This window comes from Balaenoptera musculus, chromosome X (genome assembly GCF_009873245.2).
Source record: "Balaenoptera musculus isolate JJ_BM4_2016_0621 chromosome X, mBalMus1.pri.v3, whole genome shotgun sequence".
NCBI lineage: Eukaryota > Metazoa > Chordata > Mammalia > Artiodactyla > Balaenopteridae > Balaenoptera > Balaenoptera musculus.
This window is the reverse complement of record NC_045806.1, coordinates 88,526,482-88,535,525: the sequence shown is the minus strand read 5'-3', so window position 1 is coordinate 88,535,525 and position 9,044 is coordinate 88,526,482.

The following is a 9,044-nucleotide window of genomic DNA, read 5'->3' as shown; positions in this document are numbered from 1 at the left end:
GTTTGTAGTTTCCTTTGCTTTGCAAAAGATTTGAAGTTTCATTAGGTCCCACTTGTTTTATTTGTTTTTATTTCCATTACTCTAGGAGGTGGATCAAAAAAGATCTTGCAGTGATTTATGTCAAAGAGTGTTCTTCCTATGTTTTCCTCTAAGAGTTTTATAGTGTCTGGTCCTACATTTAGGTCTCGAATCCATTTTGAGTTTATTTTTGTGTATGGTGTTAGGGAGGGTTCTAATTTCATTCTTTTACATGTAGCTGTCAAGTTTTCCCAGCACCACTTATTGAAGAGACTGTCTTTTCTCCATTGTATATCCTTGCCTCCTTTGTCATAGATTAGTTAACCATAGGTGCGTGGGTTTATTTCTGGGCTTTATATCTTGTTCCATTGATCTATATTTCTGTTTTTGTGCCAGTACCATATTGTCTTGACTACTGTAGCTTTGTACTATAGACTGAAGTCAGGAAGTCTGATTCCTCCAGCTCCGTTTTTTTCCCTCAAGACTGCTTTGGCTATTCGGGGTTTTTGGTACCTCCATACAAATTTTAAGATTTTTTGTTCTAGTTTTGCAAAAAATGCCATTGGTAATTTGATAGGGATTGCATTGAATCTGTAGATTGCTTTGGGTAGTAGAGTCATTTTCACAATATTGATTCTTCCAATCCAAGAACATGGTATATCTCTCCATTTGTTGGTATCATCTTTAATTTCTTTCAGCAGTATCTTATAGTTTTCTGCATACAGGTCTTTTGTCTCCCTAGGTAGGTTTATTCCTAAGTATTTTATTCTTTTTGTTGCAATGGTAAATGGGAGTGTTTCCTTAATTTCTCTTTCAGATTTTTCATCATTAGTGTATAGGAATGCAAGAGATTTCTGGGCATTAATTTTGTATTCTGCAACTTTACCAAATTCATTGATTAGCTCTTGTAGTTTTCTGGTGGCATCTTTAGGATTTTCTTTGTATAGTATCATGTCATCTGCAAACAGTGACAGTTTTATTTCTTCTTTTCCAATTTGGATTCCTTTTATTTCTTTTTCTTCTCTGATTGCCCTGGTTAGGACTTCCAAAACTATGTTCAATAAGGGTGGTGAGAGTTGACATCCTTGTCTTGTTCCAGATCTTAGAGGAAATGCTTTCAGTTCTTCACCATTGAGAACGATGTTTGCTGTGGGTTTGTCGTACATGGCCTTTATTATGTTGAGATAGGTTCCCTTAATGCCCACTTTCTGTAGAGTTTTTATCATAAATGGGTGTTGAATTTTGTCAAAAGCTTTTTCTGCATCTATTGAGATGATCATATGGTTCTTATCCTTCAATTTGTTAATATGGTGTATCACATTGACTGATTTGTGTATACTGAAGAATCCTTGCATCCCTGGGATAAATCCCACTTGATCATGGTGTATGATCCTTTTAATGTGTTGTTGGATTCTGTTTGCTAGTATTTTGTTGAGGATTTTTGCATCTATATTCATCAGTGATATTGGTCTGTAATTTTCTGTTTTTTTGTACTATCTTTGTCTGGTTTTGGTATCAGGGTGATGGTGGCCTCATAGAATGAGTTTGGGAGTGTTCCTTCCTCTGCAATTTTTTGGAAGAGTTTGAGAAGGATGGGTGTTAGCTCTTCTCTAAATGTTTCATAGAATTCACCTGTGAAGCCATCTGGTCCTGGACTTTTGTTTGTTGGAAGATTTTTAATCACAGTTTCAATTTCATTACTTGTGATTGGTCTGTTCATATTTTCTATTTCTTCCTGGTTCAGTCTTGGAAGGTTATACCTTTCTAAGAATTTGTCCATTTCTTCCAGGTTGTCCATTTTATTGGCATAGAGTTGCTTGTAGTAGTCTCTTAGGATGCTTTGTATTTCTGCAGTGTCCGTTGTAACTTCTCCTTTTTCATTTGTAATTTTATTGATTTGAGTCCTTTCCCTCTTTTTCGTGATGAGTCTGGCTAATGGTTTATCAATTTTGTTTATCTTCTCAAAGAACCAGCTTTTAGTTTTATTGATCTTTGCTATTGTTTTCTTTGTTTCTAACTCATTTATTTCTGCTCTAATCTTTATGATTTCTTTCTTTCTACTAACTTTGTGTTTTGTTTGTTCTTCTTTCTCTAGTTCCTTTAGGTGTAAGGTTAGATTATTTATTTGTGATTTTTCTTGTTTCTTGAGGTAGGCTTGTATTACTCTAAACTTCCCTCTTAGAACTGCTTTTGTTGCATCCCATAGGTTTTGGATCATCGTGTTTTCATTGTCATTTGTCTCTAGGTATTTTTTGATTTCCTCTTTGATTTCTTCAGTGATCTCTTGGTTATTTAGTAACATGTTGTTTAGCCTCCATGTGTTTGTATTTTTTACGTTTTTTTCCCTGTAATTGATTTGTAATCTCATAGTGTTGTGGTCAGAAAAGATGCTTGATATGATTTCAATTTTCTTAAATTTACTGAGGCTTGATTTGTGACCCAAGATGTGATCTATCCTGGAGAATGTTCTGTGCCCACTTGAGAAGAAATTGTAATCTGCTGTTTTTGGATGGAATGTCCTATAATTATCAATTAAATCTATCTGGTCTATTGTGTCATTTAAAGCTTGTGTTTCCTTCTTAATTTTCTGTTTGGATGATCTGTCCATTGGTGTAAGTGAGGTGTTAACCTCCCCCACTATTATTGTGTTACACTCAATTTCCGCTTTTACAGCTGTTAACAGTTGCCTTATGTACTGAGGTGCCCCTATGTTGGGTGCATATATATTTATAATTGTTATATCTTCTTCTTGGATTGATCCCTTGATCATTATGTCGTGTCATTCCTTGTCTCTTGTAACATTCTTTATTCTAAAGACTATTTTATCTGATATGAGTATTGCTACTCCAGCTGTCTTTTGATTTCCATTTGCATGGAATATCTTTTTCCATCCCCTCACTTTCAGTCTGAATGTGTCCCTAGGTCTGAAGTGGGTCTCTTGTAGACAGCATATATATGGGTCTTGTTTTGTATCCATTCAGTGAGCCTGTGTCTTTTGGTTGGAGCATTTAATCCATTCACATTTAAGGTAATTATTGATGTGTATTTTCCTATGACCATATTCTTAATTGTTTTGGGTTTGTTTTTGTAGGTCCTTTTCTTCTCTTGTGTTTCCCACTTAGAGAAGTTCCTTTAGCATTTGTTGTAGAGCTGCTTTGGTGATGCTGAATTCTCTTAGCTTTTGCTTGTCTGTAAAGCTTTTGATTTCTCCATCAAATCTAAATGAGATCCTTGCCTGGTAGAGTAATCTTGGTTGTAGGTTCTTCCCTTTCATCACTTCAAGTGTATCATGCCACTCCCTTCTGGCTTGTAGAGTTTCTGCTGAGAAATCAGCTGTTAACCTTATGGGAGTTCCCTTGTATGTTATTTGTCATTTTTCCCTTGCTGCTTTCAATAATTTTTCTTTGTCTTTAATTTTTGCCAATTTGATTACTATGTGTCTCAGTGTGTTTCTCCGTGGGTTTATTCTGTATGGGACTCTCTGTGCTTTCTGGACTTGGGTGGTTGTTTCCTTTCCCATGTTAGAGAAATTTTTGACTATAATCTCTTCAAACATTTTCTCGTGTCCTTTCTCTCTCTCTTCTCCTTCTGGGACCGCTATCATGTGAATGTTGTTGCGTTTAATGTTGTCCCAGAAGTCTCTTAGGCTGTCTTCATTTCTTTTCATTCTTTTTTGTTTATTCTGTTCCTCAGCAGTGAATTCCACCTTTGTGTCTTCCAGGTCACTTATCCGTTCTTCTGCCTCAGTTATTCTGCTATTGATTCCTTCTAGTGTAGTTTTCATTTCAGTTATTGTATTGCTCATCTCTGTTTGTTTGTTCTTTAATTCTTCTAGATTTTTGTTAAACATTTCTTTCATCTTCTCGATCTTTGCCTCCATTCTTTTTCCTATGTCCTGGATCATCTTCACTCTCATTATTCTGATTTCTTTTTCTGGAAGGTTGCCTATCTCCACTTCATTTAGTTGTTTTTCTGGGGTTTTATCTTGTTCCTTCATCTGGTACATAGCCCTCTGCCTTTTCATCTTGTCTATCTTTCTGTGAGTGTGGTTTTTGTTCCACAGGCTGCAGGATTGTAGTTGTTCTTGCTTCTGCTATCTGCCCTCTGGTGGATGAGGCTATCTAAGAGGCTTGTGCAAGGTTTCTGATGGGAGGGACTGGTGGTGGGTAGAGCTGGCTCTTGCTCTGGTGGGCAGAGCTCAGTAAAACTTTAATCCACTTGTCTGCTGATGGGTGGGGCTGGGTTCCCTCCCTGTTAGTTTTTTGGCCTGAGGTGACCCAACACTGGAGCCTACCGGGGCCCTTTGGTGGGGCTAATGGTGGACTCTGGGAGGGTTCACGCCAAGGAGTACTTCCCAGAACTTCTGCTGCCAGTGTCCTTGTCCTCACAGTGAGACACAGCCACCCCCTGCCTCTGCAGGAGACCCTCCAACACCAGCAGGCAGGTCTGGTTCTGTCTCCCATGGGGTCACTGCTCCCTCCCCTGGGTCCCGACATGCACACCACCTTGTGTGTGCCCTCCAAGAGTGGAGTCTCTGCTTCCCCCAGTCCTGTCGAAGTCCTGCACTCAAATCCCGCTAGCCTTCAAAGTCTGATTCTCTATGCGGTCCTCCTCCCATTGCTGGACGCTTAGGTTGGGAAGCCTGATGTGGGGCTTAGAACCCTCACTCCAGTCAGTGGACTTCTGTGGTATAAGTGTTTTCCAGTTTGTGAGTCACCCACCCAGTAGTTATGGGATTTGATTTTATTGTGATTGTGCCCCTCCTACCATCTCATTGTGGCTTCTCTTTTGTCTTTGGACATGGGGTATCCCTTTTGGTGAGTTCCAGTGTCTTCCTGTTGATGACTGTTGAGCAGTTAGTTGTGATTCCTGTGCTCTTGCAAGAGGGAGTGTCCTGCTACCTTTTTTTTGTAATGGTTTATGAGATAAGAATGGTTTTTACAGTTTAATTTAAAATGGTCTTAAAATCAAAAGAATAATAATACTTCATGAAAATTCAAGATTCTGTATCCATAGCCACCGTGGTCATTTTATACACACACACACACACACACACACACACACACACACACATACATATATTATATATTACTGTTTCCGTGCTACAGTAGCAGTTGCGTAGTTGTGATAGAGATGATATGGCCCACAAAGCTAAAATGTTTACTACCTGGCCTTTACAGAATAAAGGTTTCCTTAACCTGGTCTAGAATCATATTTAATTAGGGGAAAACAGTTATAAGTGTTGACCTCTTTCTCCTTAAATAAAGCAGTAAAAATACAGCTCTCAAACACTCAGGCCAAGATAGAATTGAGGATACTTTTCAAAAACAAAAATTTCAATACGGAAAAACAAAACTCTAACCAAAATAACATTTGAGTTCCAGCTCTGCCACTAATTCCCTGTGTGAATTTAGTCACACTACCTTGCCTTTCTTGCCTTTCTTTACATATCTTTAGAACTAAAAGTTTAAATAAAATTATCTCTCTGGTCCTTTTCAGATCTCAGAACCTAAGATTTTCTTCTCTTTTTAAATTTCTTATTTACATAAAAAAGATCATTCACTTTACTAAAGAACTCACCACTGGGTTTCTGTATTTAGTAAGCTCTTCCTTCTTAAAGTACTTGAGTATTTGTGTAAGTGGTCATTCCTTACTAAGTACTTGACTGATAAACAAAGTTGAAGTGAATGCTGTTAGAGATCTGTAAGAAATAAATAACGGCAGCACCTGAAATTATCATGAAAGTCAATGTGAAAAAGGAATTCAAGTAACAGAAATTAGACTTGCAGGTGATTTTTCTGGGATATATCTATCGTGTAACCTATTATTCAACTAAAATTAATTCCATGTTTATGTTAAACTCACATTCTATCTTGGTCCACTGACTAAAGCATGTAGTAGTGTAGATCTTTGGACCAGCAACATGAGTATCCCCTCGGAGCTTGTTAGAAATGAAGAAAGTCAGGCCCCACCCCAGACCTTCTGAGTCAGCATCTGCAGTTTAAGGAGATCCCCAGGTGATTCGTATGCATAGTAAAGTTTGAGAAGCATTGGTGTAGGACAGTACTTCTCAAACCCTGGGCTGTGATACCTCAGAATCACTTGGGGGTGCTAAGTGTGCATATTGCTCAGCCTTGACCCTAGACCTATTGAATCTGAATCTCTTAGATGAGATCTGAAAATCAGTCTCTTTTAAAGCACTCCAGGTGATTATTATGCATAATAACATTTGAGAAGCACTGGAATAGTGGTTAAGAATGTGAATTTTTTTTTAGTGGAACATTCCTAGTTTTCTCACTTAATAGCTCTGTAATATCGTGTTACTTAGCAAATGTGATTCTCAATTTAGTCTTCTATAAAATAGGGATAACAAAAATACCTACCTTATAGGTTTTTGTGAAGATTTAACTAGAGAGTGAATGAGTCTGGCATACAGTAAGCACTCAATACATATTAGCTATTATCATCAGAATTATCATCATTGGGGTTCCCTGGCGGTCCAGTGGTTAAGATGCTGCACTTTCAATGCAGGGGATGAAGGTTTGAACCCTTGTGGGGAACTAAGATCCCACATGCTGCGTGGCCAAGATAAAGAAAAAAAAGAATTATCATCATTGCCACCACTACCACTACTACCATGAGGAGTGGTGAAATGTTAAGCTGAATATGTAGGTGCCTTGTTTCCATACAAATCAACTTGTTCTTTAATCTGCATATACTGGAGAGCCATTGAAGGCTTTTAAGCACAGGCATTACCGAAGCTTTGATGAACTTGGTTTTGGAGGATGGTGAGGGAGTCTAGACCAAAACTGGTCAAGAAGGATCACTTAGTTCTCAATAGGCTTGTGGTGTTCAGTTGCATACTAAGAACTCTACTCCTAGCCATCCTCAGTATGTAGGCTAGATAGTAATTGATGTGGGGCTGAGATATACCTCTTCAGCAATTCCAGAGTTATCAGAGATTTGGAATGGCCCTAGATCTAGAACTCCTGAGGTCTTTCTATTCTGTCAATAAATCAGTCACACTGGTTAAGAGTCAACAGAGGGATGAAGATAAAAATCAAAATTCCAAGAGGAAGCCATAACTTAATGGAGACCAAAAAAATGCACAGAACTAAGCATCATCACAGAAGAGATATAAATGAATTAAATGTCTGGCAGAAATAACAGTACAAAAAAAACTTAAAGGCTCTGAGATTCTTCTATCCTTTCCTTGTCTAGAGTCAGAGCTCTAAAACTTCTACTCCACTATTGTCAAATTATCAGCTGACACTCTTGCTCTGTGAACACACTTGTTGTTTTTTGTTTTTTTTTTTTACTGTGGCTGATATTAGACAAGATCCACGTATGTCCTTAAGGAGCTTACAATTCATGTAAAAAACTAAGGCTGAAATACAAGAAATCACTAGAGGGCAATGGAAGACAGATTAGAAGCAAGTGTTAGAAGAGGTGGCTTAGTCAGGGCAATAGCAGGAAGAGACGTGAGACTTGGAAGATATATAGAATCTGGAGCAGAAGTAAAAAGAGGGTGGGTCAGCAACATTATAAAATGCATGGGGTCAGGAAAACACTATAGGAATGGTTGAATAAATTATGATACACTCACACCTTATAACACTACAAAGTAATTTTAAAAATAATGAGTTAGACTTACCAGCTAACTTAGAGGGATTTCCAAGGTGTACCATTCAATGAGAAGGCAGAATATATAGCATAATCTTACTTGTGTAAAACAAACAAAATCTCTTATGTGTGTGCTTATGTATAGAAAGTTACATATGGATATACACCAGCTTGTGAAAATTGGTTTGAGGGTAGTGGTAGGTAGGTGGCTCTGACAGGAGAGGGTAGTAGAGGGTAATAGGAAGGGGAAAGAGTAAGTAAAAGACATCACACAGTCCAATTTTTGAGCAAGTGATTTAAAAAAACAAAATCCAGAAACTAAGAGTGAGCAATAGGAGATATTTCGCTAAGGTATTTCTTGAAACAAAAAGGAGGGATTTCACTAAAACCTGGTTGGAAGAAACCCAGGGACACAAAAAGGAGGAAGAATTCTGTTAGATCCTTTTCTTAGCCACTGCTGTATAAGTTCCCTAAGCAGAAGAAATCGGGAGTAGAGAGCAGACTGTTGGATATTATTTTGATTTAGTTGCATACAAGTATACATAGCAAATCACAAAGTATTCTCCTCTCTCTCTCTCTCTCTCTCTCTCTCTCTCTCTCTCTCTCTATATATATATATATATATATATATATATAAAATTCCCCCTTTCTCTAAAGGGAATGAAGTCTAGATTAGACTGAATATGTATGTAAGCAGTGCCAGTGCACTCTGGAAGTTGACTGTTTTCTATTTGCAGTTGTTGTTTACTTGTTTAAAATTCTCAATAAAAAATTTGTTTTTGCTTCTTTTTCCAGAATGAAACATTTTAGTTTGAGCTGTCCTTGTGGTATTCTCATGACTTAAAAGTTAACACAGCTATTAAGGCACCAAAGAATGTCTTTTATATAAGAACTATTTAGCTTGATAAAACTTATTTAGAAAGGCTCAAATTTGTTATAAATCTTGAAGGGTTATTTTGGTGGCTTTTTTCCAATCTTTTGTATAATGACTTCTAAAAAGGGTAACATAAAGAGTTCTATCACAGTTTCCCATGAACCAGCTGTGAGACTTTGGACAAGTCACTCTACTCCTCTAAGTGTACAGTTTTTCTTAGTCTAGTTTGGCCTAAAGCTCAAAATATATTAGTTTCTTCCAATTTTAAAAATCTATTGTCCTAAAAAAATCACCACATACAACTTACACTCATGCTCAAACTAAGGTACTAATAGCCCTCAGTCACATAACTTATTCAGGATAAAATGCACACACTTACACATACAATAATAAAAATCTATGATAAACATATTGAACAAATATTTGGTTGACAGTTGTTGGGGGGAAGTAGTTAGCAATACAGTTCTTCCTTTGCTGGAATGAAAAAATCTATTTCCAAGGCTGTCAGTCTTTCAAATATTGAAAGTAT